General features: G+C 38.6%; 1 long non-coding RNA gene across 1 annotated transcript in view; it reads left to right on the forward strand.

Annotated features, from left to right (window-relative positions):
• Positions 1 to 19,232, forward strand: part of LOC108593473 (uncharacterized) — an 87,906-nt gene extending 68,674 nt beyond the window's left edge. Inside the window, exon 4 of the long non-coding RNA XR_008474389.2 lies at positions 18,862 to 19,232. This is a non-coding gene — a long non-coding RNA (uncharacterized LOC108593473). The remainder of the gene's footprint in view (positions 1 to 18,861) is intronic.
• The last annotated feature ends 3,490 nt before the right edge of the window (positions 19,233 to 22,722 follow it).

Raw genomic sequence — 22,722 nt, forward strand, 5'->3', positions numbered from 1 at the left:
CATTAGTAATAATAATCTGTACTCTTTGTTGAGGGTCTGATACAAAGTCACAGAGTTAAAGAGTGTCAGAGCTGGGTTTTCAACACTTGTTTCATCTTAAGGACTAAGCTCTTTATTATACCACTTTGCCTTGTTAAATCAAGACATGTTGGGATTGTGTATTACAGACTTTCCTTCAGAGGAATTCAAAAGAGAGAAGTGCTCAGGAAAGGTTTTCAGCAGGTTGTCAGATATGAATTAGACCTGAAATTGGAAGGGAAAGAGGAAGCAGAGAGGAAAGGTGGGAGAAAAGCAGAGAAGAGGAAGGAGAGGAGAGGAATGTGGGAAATGTGAGAGGAGGGGGAGTTCATCTGAAACAAAAGAGACATCATAAATAAAAACATGGAAGAATAAATATAAGAGACTATAAAACCCAACTAGATTAATATGACTGATGTGTGGTTAGGGTGTGAGGACAAGTTAGATTATTGAAGCTGTTTTTGTGGCCCTTAGAAAATTGGCAAGCAAGTTTAAATTTATAACCTACCAGAATGATCTTTTAGAAAGTTTACTTCCACATAAAACTATATCTGTTCATGATTGTGTGGAAGCTGAGGGTGTGAAGTAACTTTTTACATTGAATTTAATTTTTCTTGTGTATTCAGAAATTATCACCCGGAACAGACTAGGAGTCTTACAGAGTGGGGTGAAATTCCTCAGTAGTTCACTTGATCGTATTTGTAGTACTGTTCCTTAAGGGGTGTGGGGGAAAAATCTCATTTCAATCCCAGCTAGCAGTCAGCTTATCCACTAACGCCTCAGGATTGAGACCCATTGTATAATTTTAAGAAAAAAGTATGTGGTAACAAACTATCACGTCTTGGAAAAAGTACCAATCAAACAGGCCTTTTCCATCTTTTACATCCATAAAGCTCTTTTCACAGTGACATATTGACACACGCAATTTTATTCCTAGTATGTCTTTTATGTTTGACTTTTTCAAAAAATTGCTTGTGAACAAATAGCAAACTTCGATAAATTAAATAGGAAATATTTGTTTAGTATACTATGTGCTCGGGGAAGGCTTTTTTTGTACAATTGAATGGCAGAACTCTTCACAGATTTGCTATTATTTTTTAAATTCTGTTTTGAGGGGGAGTTTTGCTCCTGTTTCCCAGGTTGGAGTGCAATGGCATGGTCTCTGCTCACTGCAACCTCTGTCTTCGGGGTTCTAATGACTCTCCCATCTCAGCCTTCCAAGTAGTTGGAATTACAGGCACCTGCCACCATGCCAAGCTAATTTTTTTGTATTTTTAGTAGAGATGGGGTTTCACCATGTTGGCCAGGCTGCTCTTGAACTCCTGACCTCAGGTGATTCACCCGCCTTGGCTTCCCAAAGTGCTGAGATTACAGGTGTGAGCCACCACACCTAGCCTGTTTTTAAAATAATCTTGAATCACATTAATTATATGCATATTTAAAATTCCCACAAATAGATAACTATGTATATTAGATAGAATTCTGTGGCCTGCAAGTAACAGAAGCCCTAACTTAACGAATTTAAACAAGGACATTTGTTTTCTCAAATAACAGAGCATCTAGATCTTCTTTCTGTTTTCTATTATGCCATCTGCATTGTCAGATTTCAAACTAAGGCTGATTCCCTTTGTGACTTTTTTTTTTTTTTGAGACGGAGTTTCACTGTTGTTACCCAGACTGGAGTGCAATGGCATGATCTCGGCTCACTGCAACCTCCTCCTTCTGGGTTCAAGCAATAGGGGGGCACCACCATGCCCAGCTAATTTTTTTGTATTTTTACTAGAGACGGGGTTTCACCTCATTGACCAGGATGGTCTCTATCTCTTGACCTCGTGATCCACCTGCCTCGGCCTCCCAAAGTGCTGGGATTATAGGCGTGAGCCACCGCGCCCAGCCCCCTTTGTGATTTTAAGTGGTTGCAACTGAGCTACATGTTTTCTTGTTCATGTGTAGCTAGCTGTCCAGCTGTAGGAGACACCAGTTTTTTTCTTACTGTGTTTTATAAACAAAGAATAATATTTCTAGAGATTCCTAGCATTTCTCTTTTCATATCTAATTGATAATAATTATGCCACTACAAGCATATCTCAGAGATTTGCAGGTTTAGTTCCAAAGCACCACAATAAAGTGAATATTGAAATAAAGTGAGTCACGTCAATTTTTTGGCTTCCCCATGCATAAAAAGTTATGTTTACCCTGTACTGCTGTCTATTAAGTATAAAATAGCATTATGTCTAAAAAAGATGTACATAACATAATTTAAATATACTTGATTGCTAAAAAATGCTAATGATCATCTGAACTTCAGTGAGTCATAATCCTTCTGCTTGTGGAGGCTCTTGCCTTGACGTTGATGATGCTGATTGATCAGAGTGGTGGTTGCCGAAGATTGGGGTGGCTGCAGCAATATGAGGATAATAAAGTTTGCCTCATTGATCGACTCTATTTCATGAAAGATTTTCTCTGTAGTGGGCAAAGCTATTCGCTAGCATTTTACCTATAGTGGTACTTCTTTTAAAACTGGAGTCAATCCTCTCAGACCCTGCTGCTGCTTTATCAACTGTCTATATGCAATATTCTAAATCCTTTCTGTCATTTCAACAGTGTTCACAGCATCTTCACCGGGAGTAGATTTCATCTCAAGAAACCACTTTCATTGCTCCTCCATAAGAAGCAACTCCTCATCTGTTCAAATTTTACCATGAGATTGCAGCAATTCAGTTCCATCTTCAGGGTCCATTTCTAGTTTTCTTGCTATTTTCACCACAACTGCACTTACTTCCTCTAGTGAAGTTTTGAACCCCTCAAAGTCATCCAAGAGGGTTGGCATCGACTTCTTCCAAATTCTTGTTAACCTTTAAATTGTCCATTTTGCATTGCTACAAAGAAGTGCTGGATGCTAGGTAATTTATAAAGAGGTTTATTTGGCTTACAGCTCTGCAGGCTATAAAAGAAGTATTGCACCAGAATTGACTTCTGTGAGACCTCAGAAATTTTACAATCATGGCAGAAGGTGAAGGGAACTGGTGTGCTACATGGTGAGAGAGGGAGCAAGAAGGGGATGCCAGGCTCTTTTAAACAACCAGCTTTCATGTGAACTAATAGAGCAAGACTTCACTTATTATCACGAGGAGGTCACTAAGCCATTCATGAAGGATCCACCCCACTGACCCAAATACCTCCCACCAGGCCCCACCTCCAACATTGGGGATCACATTTCCTCATTAGATTAGAAGTGGACAAATGTCCAAACTATTTCAATGCTGATATTTCAGTCTCCTCACATGAGTCACAAAGGTTGTTAATGCCATTTAGAATGGTATTTTTTTTTCCAGAATATTTTCAATGTACTTTGCTCAGATCCATGACAGCAATTACTCTCTAGGGCAGTGATAGCTTTACAAAATATATTCCTTATATAATAATACTTGAAAGTTCAAATGACTTCTTGATTCATGTGCTGCAGAATGGATGTTGTATTAGCAGGCATGAAAATAACATTACTTCCCTTGTACATCTCCATCTGAGCTCTTGGATGACCAGGTGAATGAATAGTCAATGAGCAGTAATATTTTGAAAGAAATTTTTCTTCTGAGCATTGGGTTTCAACAGTGGGCTTAAGATATTCAGTAAACCATGTTGTCAACAGATGTGCATCATCTAGGCTTTGTTCTTCCATCTCTAGAACACAGGTAGAGTAGATTTAGCACAATTCTTAAGGGCCCTGGTATTGTTGGATTGGTAAAGAGCATTAGCTTCAACCAAAAGACATGAGCTGCATTATTCCCTAACAATAAAGTCAACCTGTCCTTTGAAGCTTTGAAGCTAGGCATTGACTTTTCCTCTTTAGCTATGACAGTCTAGATGGCATCTGCCTCCAATAGAAGACTGTTTTGTTGACATTGAAAATCTATTGTTTAGTGTGGCCACTTTCATCAATGGTGTTAGCTAGATTTTTTGAGATAACTTGTTGTAGCTTCTACATTAGCACTTGCTGCTTTGCCTTTCAGTTTTGTGTTATGGAGATGGCTTGTTTCCTTAAACCCCGTGAACTTACCTCTGCCAGTTTCTAACTTTTCTTCTGCAACTTCCTCACATCTCTCAGCCTTGATGGAATGAAAGAGAATTGTTAGGGCCTTGCTCTGAATTAGGCTTTGGCTTAGGGAAATCTTGTGGCTGGTTTGATCTTCTATGTAAACCACTAAAACTTTCTCATTATCAATAAGGAGGCTGTTTTGCTTTCCTGTTATTTATGTGTTCACTGGAGTAATACCTTTAATTTCCTTGAAGAATTTTTTCTTTGCCATCACAACTTGGCTAACTGGTGCTAGGGGCCTGGCCTCTTGCCTACTTTGCTTTTGACTTTCTCACTAAGCTTAATCTTTTCTAGCTTTTGATTTAAAGTGAGAGATATGCAACTCTGTCTTTCACTTGAACACTTACAGGCTATTATAGGGTTATAATGACCTAATTTCAGTAGTGTTGTGTCTCAGGGAGACTTAAGGAGAGGGAGGCTTAAGGAGAGGGAGAGAGATGGAGTTCTAAAAACACACATTATATTTATATATTAAAATTGCCATCTCCTATTGGAGTGGTTCTTGGTGCCCCCAAAACATTATAATAGTAACATCAAAGATCACTGATCACATATCTCTGTAACAGATATAACAGTAATGAAAAAGTTTGAAATATTGTGGGAATTACCAAATGTGACCCAGAGACAGAAGTAAGCATATGCTGTTTGGAAAATGGTGCCAGTAGCCTTGTTCCATGTAAGGGTTGTCACAAACCTTCAATTTTTAAAAAATACATCACCTGAGAAGCACTCTAAAGTGAAGCACACTTAAATGAGGTATGTTTCTACTCGTTCTTGGACCAGTTATTAACAAATGTACACTTAGATAAGATTCTGAAACCATATTTTTATTACTCAATGGAACAATGGTATAAGTAAATATTGAGCATCTTTCTTTTTTTTTAAATTTTTTATTGCATTTTAGGATTTGGGGTACATGTGCAGAACGTGCAAGACAGTTGCATAGGTACACACATGGCAGTGTGTTTTGCTTCCTTTCTCCCCTTCACCCACATTTGGTATTTCTCCCCAGGCTATCCCTCCCCGGCTCCCCCCAACCCCGATGCCTCTGTTTTGTTCCATTGGTCTATATCTCTGTTTTGGTACCAGTACCATGCTGTTTTGATTACTGTAGCCTTGTAGTATAGTTTGAAATCCGGTAGTGTGATGCCCCCCCCCCCCGCTGTGTTCTTTTTGCTTAGAATTGACTTGGCTATGCAGGCTCTCTTTTGGTTCCATATGAAGTTCATGGTGGTTTTTTCAAGTTCTGTGAAGAAAGTCAATGGTAGCTTGATGGGAATAGCGTTGATTCTGTAAATTACTTTGGGCATTATAGCCATTTTCATGATATTAATTCTTCCTAACCATGAACATGGAATGTTTCTCCATCTGTTTGTGTCCTCTCTTATTTCGTTGAGCAGTGTTTTGTAGTTTTCCTTGAAGAGGTCCCTTACGTTCCTTGTGAGTTGTATTCCTAGGTATTTTATTCTTTTTGTAGCAATTGTGAATGGCAGTTCGTTCTTGATTTGGCTTTCTTTAAGTCTGTTATTGGTGTAGAGGAATGCTTGTGATTTTTGCACATTGATTTTATATCCTGAGACTTTGCTGAAGTTGTTTATCAGTTTCAGGAGTTTTTGGGCTGAGGCGATGGGGTCTTGTAGGTATACTATCATGTCGTCTGCAAATAGAGACAATTTGGCTTCTGCCTTCCCTATTTGAATACCCTTTATTTCTTTTTCTTGCCTGATTGCTCTGGCTAGAACTTCCAGTACTATATTGAATAGGAGTGGTGAAAGAGGGCATCCTTGTCTAGTGCCAGATTTCAAAGGGAATGCTTCCAGCTTTTGCCCATTCAGTATGATATTGGCTGTTGGTTTGTCGTAAATAGCTTTTATTACTTTGAGATACGTTCCATTGAAACCGAGTTTATTGAGGGTTTTTAGCATAAAGGGCTGTTGAATTTGTCAAAGGCCTTCTCTGCGTCAATTGAGATAATCATGTGGTTTTTGTTTTTGGTTCTGTTTATGTGGTGAATTACGTTTATAGACTTTCATATGTTGAACCAGCCTTGCATCCCTGGGATGAATCCTATTTGATCATGATGGATGAGTTTTTTGATTTGCTGTTGCAATCGGCTTGCCAATATTTTATTGAAGATTTTTGCATCTATGTTCATCATGGATATTGGCCTGAAGTTTTCTTTTCTTGTTGGGTCTCTGCCAGGTTTTGGTATCAGGATGATGTTGGTCTCATAAAATGATTTGGGAAGGATTCCCTCTTTTTGGATTATTTGGAATAGTTTTAGAAGGAATGGTACCAGCTCCTCTTTGTGTGTCTGGTGGAATTTGGCTGTGAACCCATCTGGACCTGGGCTTTTCTTGTGTGGTAGGCTCTTAATTGCTGCCTCGACTTCAGACCTTGTTATTGGTCTATTCATATTTTCAGCGTCCTCCTGGTTTAGGCTTGGGAGGACACAGGAGTCCAGGAATTTATCCATTTCTTCCAGGTTTACTAGTTTATGTGCATAGAGTTGTTTGTAATATTCTCTGATGATGGTTTGAATTTCTGTGGAATCTGGTGATTTCCCCTTTATCATTTTTTATTGCATCTATTTGGTTATTCTCTCTTTTCTTTTTTATCAATCTGGTAGTGGTTTGTCTACTTTGTTGATCTTTTCAAAAAACCAGCTCTTGGAATTATTGATTTTTTGAAGGGTTTTTCATGTCTCTATCTCCTTCAGTTCTGCTCTGATCTTAGTTATTTCTTGTCTCCTGGGTTTTGAGTTTTTTTGATCTTGCTCCTCTAGCTCTTTCAATTTTGACGATAGGGTGTCAATTTTGGAACTCTTCATTCTCCTCATACAGGCACTTATTGCTATATACTTTCCTCTAGAGACTGCTTTAAATGTGTCCCAGAGATTCTGGCATGTTATGTCTTCGTTCTCATTGGTTTCGAAGAACTTCTTTATTTCCGTCTTCATTTCATTGTTTATCCAGTCAACATTTAAGAGCCAGTTGTTCAGTTTCCATGAAGCTGTGCGGTTCTGAGTTAGTTTCTGAATTCTGAGTTCTAGCTTGATTGCACTATGGTCTGAGAGACTGTTTGTTATGATTTCAGTTGTTTTGCATTTGCTGAGGCGTGCTTTACTTCCAATTATGTGGTCAATTTTAGAGTAGGTGTGATGTGGTGCTGAGAAGAATGTATATTCTGTGGATTTGGGGTGGAGAGTTCTGTAAATGTCTATCAGGTTTGCTTGCTCCAGGTCTGAGTTCAAGCCCTGGATATCCTTGTTGATTTTCTGTCTGGTTGATCTGTCTAATATTGACAGTGGAGTGTTAAAGTCTCCCACTATTATTGTGTGGGAGTCTAAGTCTCTTTGTAAGTCATTAAGAACTTGCCTTATGTATCTGGGTGCTCCTGTATTGGATCCATATATGTTTAGGATCGTTAGCTCTTCTTGTTGTATCGATCCTTTTACCATTATGTAATGACCTTCTTTGTCTCTTTTGATCTTCGTTGCTTTAAAGTCTATTTTATCAGAGATGAGAATTGCAACTCCTGCTTTTTTTTGCTCTCCATCTGCTTGGTAAATCTTCCTCCATCCCTTTATTTTGAGCCTTTGTGTATCCTTGCATGTGAGATGGGTTTCCTGGATACAGCACACTGATGGGTTTTGGATTTTTATGCAATTTGCCAGTCTGTGTCTTTTGATTGGTGCATTTAGTCCATTTACATTTAGGGTTAATATTGTTATGTGTGAATTTGATACTGCCGTTTTGATGCTAGCTGGCTGTTTTGCCCATTAGTTGATGTAGATTCTTCATTATGTTGATGCTCTTTAGCATCTAGTGTGATTTTGGAATGGCTGGTACTGGTTGTTCCTTTCTATGTGTAGTGCCTCTTTCAGGAGCTCTTGTAAAGCGGGCCTGGTGGTGACAAAAATCTCTGAGTACTTGCTTGTTCACAAAGGATTTTATTTTTCCTTCAAAGGAAAAAACTTACGAAGCTCTGTTTGGCTGGATATGAAATTCTGGGTTGAAAGTTCTTTTCTTTATGGATGTTGAATATTGGCCCCCACTCTCTTCTGGCTTGTAGTGTTTCTGTTGAGAGATCTGCTGTGAGTCTGATGGCCTTCTCTTTGTGGGTGACCTGACCTTTTTCTCTGGCTGCCCTTAGTATTTTCTCCTTTATTTCAACCCTATTGAATCTGATGATTATGTGCCTTGGGGTTGCTCTTCTTGTGGAATATCTTTGTGGTGTTCTCTGTATTTCCTGAACTGAGAGTTGGCCTGCCTTGCTAGGTGGGGGAAATTTTCCTGGATAATATCCTGAAGAGTATTTTCCAGCTTGGAATCTTTCTCTTGATCCCCTTCTGGTACACCTATCAAACGTAAGTTAGGTCTCTTCACATAGTCCCACATTTCTTGGAGAGTTTGTTCATTCCTTTTTGCGCTTTTTTCTCTAATCTTGGTTTCTCGTTTTATTTCATTGAGTTGATCTTCAACTTCTGATATTCTTTCTTCTGCTTGGTCAATTCGGCTGTTGAAACTTGTGCATGCTTCGCGAAGTTCTTGTATTGTTGTTATCAGCTCCTTCAATTCATTCATATTCCTCTCTAAGTTATCCATTCTTGTTATCATTTCCTCGATACTTTTTTCAAATCTTTTTTCAATGTTCTTAGTTTCTTTGCATTGATTTAGAACATGTTCTTTTAGCTCACAGAAGTTTCTCATTACCCACCTTCTGAAGTCTGATTCCGTCATTTTTTCACAGTCATTCTTCGTCCTGCTGTGTTCCCTTGCTGGTGAGGAGTTTTTGTCCTTTGTCGGAGGCGAGGTGTTCTGGTTTTGGGTGTTTTCCTCCTTTTTGCGCTGTTTTTTTTCCCATCTTTATTGATTTATCCACCTGTCGTCTGAGTAGTTGCTAACTTTTCGATTGGGTCTCTGAGTGGACGCCCAGATTGTTGATGATGAGGTCTTTCTGTTACTTGTTTTCCTTCTACCAGTCTATCCCCTCTGCTGTATGATTGCTGAGGTCCACTCCAGGCCCTGCTTGTCTGTGGTACAACTGTAGCAGCTGCAGAATGGTGAGGGATGCTACCAGTTTCTTCTTCTGCTATCTTTGTCCCAGAATGGTGCCCGGCTAATGTCAGTCTGATCAGTCCTTTTGAGGTGACTCTGGATATACAGGGGTCGGGGAGCTGCTTGAGGAGACAGTCTGTACTTTATAGGAGCTCAAGTGCTGAGCTGTGAGCTCCATTGTTCATTCAGGGCTGTTAGGCAGGTGTGTTTAATTCTGCTGCAGCACAACTCTTATAACCCCTTTTTTTCCTCAGATGCTCTGTCTTGCGGGGGTTGGGGCTTTCTTTATGAGTGTCCGTGGCACTATCCTGACCAGCTAGGAGGCAGTCTAGTCACTATTTGCCTGCCGAGGCTCTGCCCTGCTGATGTGGTGTGGGCCCTGTTGCTGCGGGCTCTGTGGCAGGCTCTGCCTTGCTGCCACCAGCTCTGCCCTGCAGTGGAGTGTCTCTCTTATGGCGTGTTGCCTCGGCAATGGCAGGCTGCGTCAGCAATGAGAGTGTACCTCCGTAGGGGCGGATATCCTCGGTAATGGCGAATGCCCTTCCCCCACCGAGCTGCACTGTCCTGGGTTCAGCTGTGCTTGGAGTGAAAGTCTCCACCTGGAGCGTTTCGAGTTGCCGTTTTGTTTGTCCCTGTGGGGGTGAAACCCGCCAAGCCCGCTCGCCTGGCTCCCTGCCTCAGAGCGCCTTTCTTTCTTTCTTTTTTTTTTTTTAAGTTGAATGGATGGCTCTCTTTCAGGTGTTTTGGTTGCCCACTGTTAGAGCACCGGGATCTGTGTGATTTCCTGTGCAGCTAGTCACTGCGCTGGCTCAAACGCCACTTCCCAGGAATCTCCTGGTCTGGCTCACTGTCCAAGTCCCGTTTAATCAGATGGATATGCTAATCTGCCCTCCCAAATCTCAGATTGCCAGTTTAGCAGGGCACCCGGGCACGTGTGTTTTGTGCGGATTGTTGGGGTGTGCCTGCACTGCAGCGCCGGCCAAAGCGGCAGCAACAGCCGAACCGGCTGCACTTGCATCCCGTATCTTTCCTACACCTGGGACTTTCCCCGTTCTGTGGGCCACAAAGATCCGTCTGGAAATGCGGCTTTGACTCACCCTCTGAGCATTTGCTGAGAGCTGCGATCCCGAGTTGTTCTTACTGCGCCATCTTGAAAACCTATTGAGCATCTTTTATAAGGTTCACCACTATTAAATGGTTCTGGACTTATCTGCTATACTTTATAGTTTACATTATAATCTTTATTAAATGGTTCTGGGCTTATCTGCTATACTTGATAGTTTATATTATAATCTTTCATATTGAATTATTATACAAAGCACAATATGGTAGAAATCATTTGTCACAGAGACATTTATTAGATATAAACATTATAAATATATATTTTTTAAATTTTTTGAGTCATTATAAGAATCTGCTTTAATACATTTCAGATATTCAGGAAACCAAAACTTAAAATGCTTTCCCCTCACTACCACTGTTATTCTAAATCAGGAAGAATTTTTGAGGGTAGTAACAGAATGTTAATCTTCAATTATTAGAGAAAATGCTAAAATTCCATAGGGCAGAGGTTCAGACAAAGGGAACAAGATAGACTGGTGGCAGGTATAAAGTTGGCAGAAGCTTTAGAATAGTCTCTTCTAGAATATTCCATGATTTAAACCTTTTCTTAGTGTGTATAGTTTTTAAGTTTATGATTTGAGAAGGGATATAGGCTTAAGTGTGCATATATGCTCATGTCTGTATATTGGAAGAGGGAGAGAATTTATTGTTTTGTAATAGGATTACTATCAAAACAAATAGCCAGCTGCTTATTCAGAATGCTAGACCTAAGCCTAGCTACTCAGAGCAATAGAAAAACAAACTTTCAATACTTGCTGTACCATAAACTTTGAAAAATATATTGTTCTGATAGTTTGGTGAGAAAACCAAACACTAAGATATTTGTTATTGAATGTAATGACTCTTTAGTTTTTGTCAGTAGTTTAGGGCTTTCACTATTCCAGACTTTTGCTGTGTCAAACGTTGTGTTAAAGAAGAAACACATTTGGGATTGATATTGTATTTTTCAATTGTTCTAGGTTAATTCATTTACTCAATAAATATATGTTGAAATACTCCAATGCCATGCTAGGTGCTGAGGATACACTGGTATACAAAACATCTCTCTGCATTCATGATTCTTACAATTTAGTAGAATATGGTTGGAAGCTAGAAAATTGGTTTGTTGGTGATGTAGATTGCTGAAAATGAAGACCAGAAGGAGCCTCATAGTTATTCCTGTCCATTGTCTCATGTGAAAGAGTTAGGGAAGAAAATCTAGACAAGTTTCATTACTTAGCTGAGGTCAAATCAAGTCAATGGCAGATCCAGAAATAGAACCTGTCTCTCAGCTCACTGAACTCCCAGGATCCTTTCTGATGACACTGAATTCCTTCATCTTGGTGAAGTGCTGGATCAGGAATGCAATACAGTATCTCCGAGAATCACAGGGTGTTCCATCTTACCCTTGGAGGTTCATTCAGTTCCCTCCTAAATCAGGTCCTGAGTGTGAAGCAGACATCATTCGGACATTATCTCATTTTTAAACTCCAGTAAGGTACATTTGCATCACAGTAGCTTACAAAAGCAAACATTTAGAATACAAAGTAGCTGTGAGATTAGTATTATTATTTAAATAAATGAGCTAGTTTAATAGATAAGATATATATCCCAGTAACACAGATGATACATTTTGTAATCATTCTGCATTGTTTCATGTGGCTGTGAGAGTACTGCCAAGAATACAGGAAAAATTGGGCTTCATGAATTATTCATTGAATTCAGTTTAACACTCTCATTATTTATAGTGCTTCAGGTTAGTCTGTGGTGCTATTTGCCTTAATAAGGATGGGAATAATGACTTGGCAGTGTATCTGTTTATATTATTTTGTGTTATTGTTTACTGAAATAAAGCCCAAGGTATTTTTAGAAATATATCTCTTTAAAAGTCATGGCTAAAAAACACTACATTCCATACTTTGGGGCCTAAAATTTTTCATTTGTATGAAATATTTTATTCTTTAATGAATATGATTAATATAAGGGAGCAGCATTCACATTTAAGGTATTATTTCTTGTTTGGCTAATGCATGGTGGGACTGTATACATATTTCTAAGCCTGGTTTATCTTGGAATTAACAAAGTAGTATTTAAAGAGACAAACTAGAAAAAGCTTGATTGAAAGTGGTTTATATACTGCTGTTCTGACATTTGAATTCCAATCATGGATATTTATTTTAGAGAGAAAAATTTATATCTTAGATCATAGCAATTATTTCTTGAGTTATTTGTTGTATTAAATTTTTGTAAATGTTGCATTTAATGGATAAACATATTTGATGGGCTAGTTCTGAAGAATGCAATTTATTAAATCTAAGCATGAAAGGAGGTATAAGCATTTCTTTAGCCATATACTTTTCTATTTCTTTTGGATGTAAAGCACCATGCTTCTCTTCAATCACATCTGCCATTTTTAATTGTCAAGCTGTGATTAGACCACAGTGCAGGCAACTTTGTCTTAATTTGAAGTGTGATTCAAAGCTGCTTTGTGAGGATTTGCCAGTAAGAACTCCTGTAGTTCACCTCTATTTTGGAGAAAATTCACAGATTGGTTATATAAAAAAATTCATGATCTCTGACATCAACTGAGATCTCAAAGCTACTGAGAAATTCGTTTATGGTTCCTTAGTCATGTCTTTACTGTTTTCCACAGCAACTACTTAAAATTTCTTTATCCTTTTCAAGTTAAACCCTTCCACTTCTTCCATCATTAATTACAGATAACTCCAATTTCTACTTTTCAGAGAAAACAGAACATTGGATGCATACTTCCTCATTCCCTGGTACTGACAAACAACTTGACCTATGCAGCATCCTTTTATTTTCCTCCTATGAAATGAAAGAGGTGCTCTTTCTTCCATTTAAGGCTGTTCATTTCACTCAGAGAACACTTCCTTCTTCTGTCTCCAGATATGTTGCATATCAATGATTTCCTCCTTTTAAAAATATTTTTAACTTCTTTCCTTTAATACTATAACCTTTAGTATTAGTTATCTATTGCTGCATAACAATTTACCAGCTTAAAACAACACACATCTATTATCTCACAGTCTCTGTGCATCAGAAATTCCATAGTGACTAAGCTGGGTGATTTTGGCTCAGAGTGTCTCAGGAGGTTGCAGTCAAGATGTCTGCTGAGGCTGACAATTACCTGAAAGCTTGATTAGGGATAGAAAATCCACTTCCAGGATGTGTCACTTAGAGGACTATTAGTAGAAAGCCTTAGTTTCTTGAAACATGGACCTCTTTAGAGGGCTACTTGAATGTCCTCACAACATGACAACTGGCTTCCTCCAGAGCTAGCCATCCAAGAGAACAAGGAAGAAATTACAATGTCTTGGCCAGGTGCAGTGGCTCATGCCTATAATCCCAGCACTTTGAGAGGCCAAGGTGGGTGGATCACCTGAGCTCAGGAGTTTGAGACCCACCTGGCCCACATGGTGAGACCCTGTCTCTACTAATAATGCAAAAATTAGCCAGGGGTGGTGGCACATGCCTGTAATCCCAGTTACTCGGGAGGTTGAGGCAGACAATTGCTTGAACCCAAGTGGCAGAGGTTGTAAGCTAAGATCATGCCATTGCACTCCAGCCTGGGTGCAAGAGTGAAACTCTTGCAAAAAAAAAAAAAAAAAAGGAAATTACAATTCCTTTTATGACTTAGCTTCAGGAATCATACACCATCATTTCCATATTATCCTATTGTTTATATAGATCTGTCCTATTAAATGTGAGGGTTGGGGAGTTGTAAGGTGGAGAGAAAACTACACAAAGCCATGAATACCAGGAGGCAGGAATCATGGAGGTGATTTTGGAGGCTGACTCCCATACCTTCCCATAAGCATTTAAACATATTCAATTTTCTCCTATTTTAAAACAAACAAAACAACAGCAAAAAGTTACTACTCAAACAACTAAATAATCAAATCAATAAAATCTCTAGCAACAACTCTTACTAATCCTGCCTTATTTTTCTTCTTTACCTTTTTCCATTTTACATTTGAGTCTCTTGGAAATGTTGTTCATGTGCTCTGTTGCTGTTTCATTACCTGCATTTATTTTTCAGTCTGTTTGGAGATAGCATCCTTTCACTTCCCTGAAGTACTTCTGTCAATGTCCTCACTTTCTTGTAGCTGAGTCCAGTGGGAATTTTTTAGTTCCTTTTACTATTACTTGACATCAGTGGCATTTGATGCTGCTGACCCAGTCACACTCATTTATCCTGAAAAATCCCTCTTCTAGTAGTTGCTCTGGTATGTTACTCTTCCATTTTTCATCCAGTTTCTCTGTCTGGCTCCTTGTCAGTCCCCTTTGCAGAATCCTTTCTTGCTGTCCATTCTTTACTATTCTTTAGGTAATCCTCAAAGTTTTGCCATACTTTTTTTCTCACTTGGGTACTATTCAGCACTATCATGGCTTTAAGAATAACCTCTATGGTGCTGAGTCCCAAATCTACATCTCCAGGTCACAATTATCTCTCTCTCTCTCTCTCTCTCTTTTTTTTTTTTTTTGCTGGGGGAGGGTGGTGGATGGGACAGGCTCTCACTCTGTCTTCCAGGCTGGAGTGCAGTGACAAGATCTTAGCTCACTGCAACCTCTGCCTTCCAGGTTCAAGCAATTCTTCTGACTCCGCCTCCTGAGTAGCTGGAATTACAGGTGCCTGTCACCACACCCGGCTAATTTTTATATTTTTGGTGGAGACAGGGTTTCACCATGTTGGTCAGGCTGCCCTCAAACTCCTGACCTCAAGCAGTCTGCTTGCTTCAGCCTCCCAAAGTGCTGGGATTACAGGTGTGAGCCGCTATGCCTGGCCTCACAAATATCTTTTAACTTAAACCCAACAACTTTTTGTTATCTCTATTTGTTTTTCAGCCAGATATCTTACATTAGTAATATCCAAAATCCCATTTAATATCTTCCTTCCAAACTTTCTTCCCCTATTATGTTTCCCATCTCTGTGAAAGGCACCTTTATCCATGTCAACCTAAAATAATCAAAAGGCTCAGGATCCAGTTAAAAGGGTTTATTCAAGTGCAAAGTATAAGGGCAGCTGTTTGGAAAGCATTAAGGCTTAACTTTTCCCCTTGGCATAATAAATTTGAAAGGTCCTTACATTTCATTTTCTTTTCACATCCACCAGGTAGTAAATTCAAGAAACTCAGCATCATTCACACCTATTCTTTCTCTCTCACCTCCATCATCTTATCAACCAGCAAGTTGTGATGACTGTAATTTTTAAAATATTTTTTGAATCAGTCAATTTATCTCCATCTCCTTTTCCATTTCCATTTGTTCAAGCCCTATTTATTTCCTCCTTGGAGGACTGTAAGACTTCTAAACTGTTTTCTTAGTATCTACTCTTGTCCTCTGGTAACCTATTCTCCACATTCTCTTTCAAAATGCAAATCTGAATGTGTCATTCTCCTACTTAAAATGCTTCCATTCCATTTCTCTGTCTGGCAATGCCATATTTAACAATTGTTATAGTTTTAAAATATGTTTTAATATTTAAAGCTTCATTAATTTTCCCTTTTGAAAATTTTGGCTATTCCTAAATCTGTCAAAATGAATGGTTCTGTGGAAATAAAGTTGTGCACCAAAGATTCATTCCACCCTTTTGTTTGTAGGGAACAATACCAGAAAAAGGGATATGATTTTTTTTAACCTGAGATTTGACTCAAACTCCCAGGGAAGTCCCGAATGCTAGTGAATTAGGTTGGTTCTGAAGGACTTTTTTTTTTTTTTTTTTTGAGATTGTTGCCCAGGCTGGAGTGCAGTGGCACGATCTAAGCTCACTGGAACCTCCATCTCCCAGGCTCAAGTGATTCCTCTGCCTCAGCCTTCTGAGTAGCTGGGACTATAGGTGCATGCCCCCATACCCAGCGAATTTTTGTATTTTTAGTAGAGACAGTGTTTCAACACACTGGCCAGGATGGTCATGATCTCTTGACCTTGTGATACACCTGCCTCAGCCTCCCAAAGTGCTGGGATTACAGGCTTGAGCCACCAGGTCCAGCCAACTTTTTTTTTTTCTAGAAGAGGCGGATCAAAATGCACTCCTTTCCCTCAGGCTTTCTCTGTTTCCCACATGGCATTTAAGGAGGAAGAAGGCAAAGAGGTATAGGTGGCAAGAGAGTGCCTTTTCCCTAAAAAGTGAAATACTTGAGTTCTATCTTATGTCTCCAGCATCATGGAAGTTAGACATTCCCAAAAGATACCTAGTACTGTAGCCTAAAGATTACCTTGTAATTTTTCTAATTTAGAAGAAGATTTTTCCTTCTTAGGGGCATAGTGAAAGGGGACAGGGAGGGATGAGGAATTTTCCTTCGGATTTTTCCTCTAGAATTGATAGTGGTTTGTTTTACTACTTTTCTTCAAGACACTGGCATTGAATTTGTGCTAACACCAAATTCAAAAATATATTTCTTTGTTAGATGCTGATTATTGAAGAAGAAAATTTTATTAACAGTCAGTTTACTGAAAACTTGGGAGTGAATTTCTTGTGTCTGTTTCTGGCTTTTTAAAATTAAAGCTAGAGGCTTAGCACAAAGATCAACTCGATAGAAGTGATTTCAAGACCATCGTGCTTTGTATAACTCCAGGGGACGCTAGTCAAACAGACTATAAAGTATGTGTGTGTGCCTTTCAAACAAAATTCTGAGTGCATAGTGCCCATGGAGTTTTCAAATGTAGTAGTGGCCCAGGTGAGTCTTTGGGGGACTAAACTAATATGGTCCAACTATGTAGACTTTTGGTGGTCCAACTTGATTCTTATCTTTATTTCATAGTAATGTGAAATTTTCTTCTTCTTAGACTTTATAAATTGTTTAGATCATGTGGAAAAAAAAGGCACATCATTTTCTTTTGGGGAAATTTGTTTCAAATTTTCTTGGCTAAGTCTATAAAGAAAGAGGAAAACAGACAATTTGAGGTTGTAGTTTTTGACGAGAGCATAGAATCCTTTCTGTGAATGATGGCGGACAGGTCCACATGGGATAAAAACAGATAAGAAGGTAACAAAGTCAGCATTCTATTCTGAAATGTCAGGAGCCTAATCAGTGTGTTGTACCGGCCCGAGCATAGAATGTCAACATCAAGCCAAAAGTATGACAAATTGCAGGGTCTTTATTGCTGGTGGCCATGGAAGACTCATGTCTCTCCAACCGGTGGCCCCGAAAGGAGGGTGTCAAGACCTTTTATACCCATAAAACCACCTCGGGAGTGATGGTGCAGGGCGGGGGTGGGGTGAGGGGCTTCAGACATTCTGAGGGCTAGTGGATTCTGTAAATCACATACTGGGCGGAGATGAGGGTGAGGGGCTACGGACATTCCGAGGGCCAGGGTACTTTTGACATTCCAGTCGTTACTTAAGTGGTTCACAAAAGTCAAGATAAACATTTGTTTACACATTGTCTGGGTAGGGTGGAAATTACAGTCCTTAATTACTTATTCACATTTGGGTTATAGATAACAGTTTCAACAGAAAGCCGAGGTATGGTTGAGGTATGCAGTTTTATGGGGCTTTTACCATGTCACAGTGAATGGAAGTCTGGACCATTTTTATAATCATTCATTAATTTATTCAACAAATATTTATTCATCAAAACTGTATGCACTATGATGAACATGACAAATATGTTCCTTATCCTGATGGAGACTTAATAGGGTCTAGGGACAAGTAAATGGGCAACTAAAAAAGTGTAATAAATGCTGTGTTAGATAAAATAGAGAAAGATACTAGACCTAGACTTAGATGGCTAGTACCACAGAAGACGTCCTAGAGGAATGGCATTTAGGCTGAGCTGTGAAGGATGAATAGGAATTAGTGAGACGAAGGGGATATGGATGAATTCTCTAAGCACAGCAATATGGGATAGATTGGACTCAACTCTGTTGTAGCAAAAGTTGAGTTTTATAAGCATTAGAGTGAGCTATTGGAAAGTATTGGAGGATATTAGGGGTCAGTGCGGTTAGGCCAACTGTGTTCTGGTGCTTACTGAAGTTAGACTTCTACCTTCCCGCAGACACTGGGAGAGAGAAGCTATCTTTCTTGATGATTACATTTCAGAAAGATGGCTCTTAAGTTCTTGAGAAAGACTTTCTCAGATTGTATTTACATCTCAAAGGGGCAGAAAAAAAAAGAATTCACAATTGAAAGTTTTCTGAAAGTGAATGCTATAAGAAAAAAGAGATTGGGGGCTTGTATTGAGGAGAAACTTGTTTAAAGTTGACTTAAATAGAAGAGAATGCTAAGGCTGTTTGATCATGTTAAAAATAAAGTTAGAAATTAACTGTTGATAATTTTGAGACTAAGTTTTAAATTTTTAAGGAGCAAGGGTTACTGAATTTTTGTAACTATTTGAATTGCAAAGGTATTGCATAGTATTTGAAACATCTCTAGACAGTCTGCTTAAATGTACATTATTCTTTTTACATTTGTAGTAATATGAAATTGTCTTCTATATTAGGAATTGCTTTTAGATTTAATGGAAATTTTTTTTTCTTCAAATTCATCTTCCATATCACTGCCAAGATAGTTTTTCTAAATAAGATATTTGATGTCACAATCTTTTGTGATCCTTTCTGCAGGGTTCTTTGAACTGGCTGCACCATAGGCCATATCCTAAGTAGAGCCATGGAGACCCTTATGACCCATACCTATACCTCTGGATGGCCTGGAATTAGAAAATCTGAAGTAACGGGAAGACCATGAAAAGGAAAAGAATGATCAACCCTTGTGGCACCTAATTAACTTGGGACATTCTTCTATTGTTCCTTATTCCCACCTCAATTGGTAAGGCAATTGGACTTTGTAACTGACCTTGGTCAACCTTGTGACTCCGACCCTACGACCCCCTCCTACCTTACAAAAACTACCCTAAACTGTAATTTCTGTTAACTTTCCATTGCCTACCCCAAACCTATAAAACTGACTCTATCCCACCGTCCTGCGCTGACTCTCTTTTGGGACTCAGCACACTGCACCCAGGTGAATAAAAAGCCATGTCTGGGAGATCACACAAAGCCTGTTTGGGAGGTCTCTTCATTCAGAGTGCATGTTTAACATTTTCTCTTCAACTTCAGAATAAAATCCAAAATCTCCAGCATGACATTCAAGGTCTTTCTTAACATAGGAAAGTCTACATTTGATTTTTCTTAACAAAGATTCTACTCACTTCTCTAGCCTTTACTTTCATCCTTTATAGTTTCTACAGCCCTTTATTTTTCAAAGTTTCATGCAGTTTCCTCAGCCTAAGTTGCTGCTGTCTCTGTTTTTGAAGATAACTCTTTTACCTGGAATGACAAAAATGTGCCTTGGCATTTATCAAGCTATATTAGTTTTCTTTCTCCCTGATTAGCCTATCAGCTCCTTGAAGGCAGGAACTATAATTTTTGTCTCTTTTTTCCCTAGTCAAGTAGAGTGGCTGACAAATAATTAATACAAGCCTTTGTTGTATAAATGAATGGACAAAGGTGGGCAACTAATTTCTTTGAGAACATTATGGTTAGCTATTTAGTGACTTACTGAGTTGTTGTTAATAAAATAAAGGAATTTTCTTGTTAATTCTTTTTTTTGTTTTTTGAGGTAGAGTCTTGCTGTGTCCCCCAGGCTGGAGTGAAGTGACATGATCTTGGCTGACTGCGACTTCCGGCCCCCAGGTTCAAGCGATTCTCCTGCCTCAGCCTCCCAAGTAGCTGGCATTACAGGCATGTGCCACCACGCCTAGCTAATTTTTGTATTTTTAGTAGAAACAGGGTTTCACCATGTTGGCCCAGCTGGTCTTGAACTCCTGATCTCAAGTGATCCACCTGCCTCGGCTTCCCAAAGTGCTGGAATTACAGGCATGAGCCACCATGCCTGGCCTTCCTGTTAACTCTTTATTGGTAATTTTCTTCTTTGTTCTTGCTACTCATCTAAAAGGATAAGATGTAATAGCACTTAAACATTCCATAGTTCATTAAACTAAAACATTAATCATTATTTTTCTGTAGATACCATCTGATTTGTAATGGGTTAAGGAAGTAAATATGTTAGCAAATTAGAATCTCTATTTTCAGTAAAAGAGTGAAAAATTATGTATCTTCCTTGAATATTTTCTAATAGATAAGCTGCTCTGTGGGTAGAAAAACTTTAGAAAGATTGGAGAGTGTCCAATTCAAATAAAGCAATGTTCAGTCTGTTTAATTAAAAAAACAGATGGATTATCTGGTCTGCTGATGGCTAGAAGCTTTATGAAGATGACATCTCTCTTTATTCAGAAGGAAATAGAAGAGGAGACTACCTATTGAAAAAGTTTTATATTTTTATCAACCTCCTCAGTGTCTGTTCTCAGCATACTGCTGACTTTTAAAAAGATCAGATAGGAATCAGAGAGGATTAAGGGTGAGTCCCTTAAAACATGGTAAGAATCTGTTGCATTTTTTAGATGACAGAAGGTCTTAAGTATGCCATTTAGAAACTCACTTCCAAATATATCTTATGCTTATTTGTATATTTTGTATATTTCTTCTTTTATTTCAGGACAGCTTGTCCATTTAGATAGTATTCATGGCATTAGAGAGCTACTTCTTCTGGAATTTTTGCTATATAAGAAAGAATTTTCTATTGTTCCCTAAGGCTTTTAAAAATTTTTTTTGGTAGGTTTCATTAAGTTCATATTATTCATTCATGAACTAAACAAATAGAGATTGATATACATTTAGTTCTTGCTCACATTGAACTTACAGTCAAGAAGGGAGATAGAGTTTAATCAGATAATCTTACAAATGAATTTGAACTTATGATCAGTACCATAAAGAACATATGCGTGGTATCCTGAGGGTAGTCATTTGAAGGATGAGTAGATATTATCAGATAAATGTGAAAGTGGTGGTGAAAGTGGTGGGAGGTACTGGGAGAGAGTATTTGAGTTGAGGGAGCATTATGTGCAAAAGACAAATGATGGAGGGGACATGTAAGATTCAAATTATGAAAGAAAGCCATTGTAACTGGAGGACAGACATAGCTCTGAGTCGTGTGGGGACATGATGGAGTTATGGTTAGACCTGACCTTGCAGAATTTTGAGGACCCTGGTAAAGATATTGGTCTTTATCGAGAGAAATGGAAAGTCACTGAAGTATTCTGAATAGCAGGGTTGACATAGTAATATTTGTATTTTGATGAGATCATTCTGGCTGCAAGTGAAGAATGGAAGGAAAAGTTACCCTAGGGACTAGTTAGGAAGCTCTTGTGAGATTACAGGTAAGAGATAGTGGGAATTTGGACTTAGATGGACAAGTTTGCCCCATATAGTTGTGTAGCTAATGCACTGCAAAAAAGCTCCCAGCTGTACTTACTCACAAGACTACATCTATTCAAAAGGAGTGTCAGTTGATGATGGGTGAGAAATGTGAATTAAAAGATAAGGAATGTGAAGGATGGCTCCTGAGTTATGGACTAAGCCATCAGTTGGACGGCGATGTTATTCAATATACATGGTTAAATTTGTGACATGAAAAATATCTTTCTGTGGGTTGATGTGTTTTTTTTGCAATGTACCCCCAAGTACTCTCTCTAGCACCATTGTCTACTACTTGTCTGGATGTACAGCACTGCCTAGCCATAGTAATGATGCAGAGTTCCTGAGAACTGAAAGGCAATTTCATGCTTCCATGCCTTTGCTAATGCTATTTTCCCTGACTAGATTAGAATAGCTTTCCCCTCTTACTAGACTGAAAAACTCCTGATTGAAAATTTAAGGTCTATCCAAAGAAGACCTAATCGATGCAGCATCTCACCACCTCGAACTGCCCAAGGAAGAATGAATTGTACCTTCTTATGTTGTCTCTGAACATCTTATACATGCCTTTCATACCACTTAACCAATTACCAGTTGATGTCATCCATGAATTCATAGACACCTTGAGAGCAACAACTTTTTCCTTCTCTCTTTCCCTCTCTCTTTTTAAAGAGATTAGTTTTCTTTTCTTCTTCTTTTTTTTAATCACACAGTTTAAAGAGTCATATAATAAACCAAAACTTGTTTCAAAAACCAACAGACTCCCTTATCTTCTTGCTTCCCATTTTCAGAGGCAACCATTTTTAACAATTTAACCATTTGCTTTTGATCATGTATTACCAAATATTTGAACATCAAACTGGTACTGTTACTTTTTTTTTTCAGTTTTAGGTATTACCTATTGACTCCCTTCTATGGGGGATAATAGCTTTCTTTTATTTTTCTTTTTTTTAAATGAAGGGTTTAATGTTTTTCCTTACACTCTACCTCAAGCACACACATTCAGTAGTGTATGTATACACTTTCATAGAATTCAGGTCCCTCATCCTCTCCAGAGGGTTATATTACGGTTTTGGTTAGATAAAAATTAAATGTTTACATTGCTATGACTTTGTATATGCTCTTGAAATCTGAACCATGCAGTAGGCATGTATGCACAGCTTTTTGTTT

The sequence above is a fragment of the Callithrix jacchus genome, chromosome 8, assembly GCF_049354715.1.
Source record: "Callithrix jacchus isolate 240 chromosome 8, calJac240_pri, whole genome shotgun sequence".
NCBI classification, from domain to species: Eukaryota; Metazoa; Chordata; class Mammalia; order Primates; family Cebidae; genus Callithrix; species Callithrix jacchus.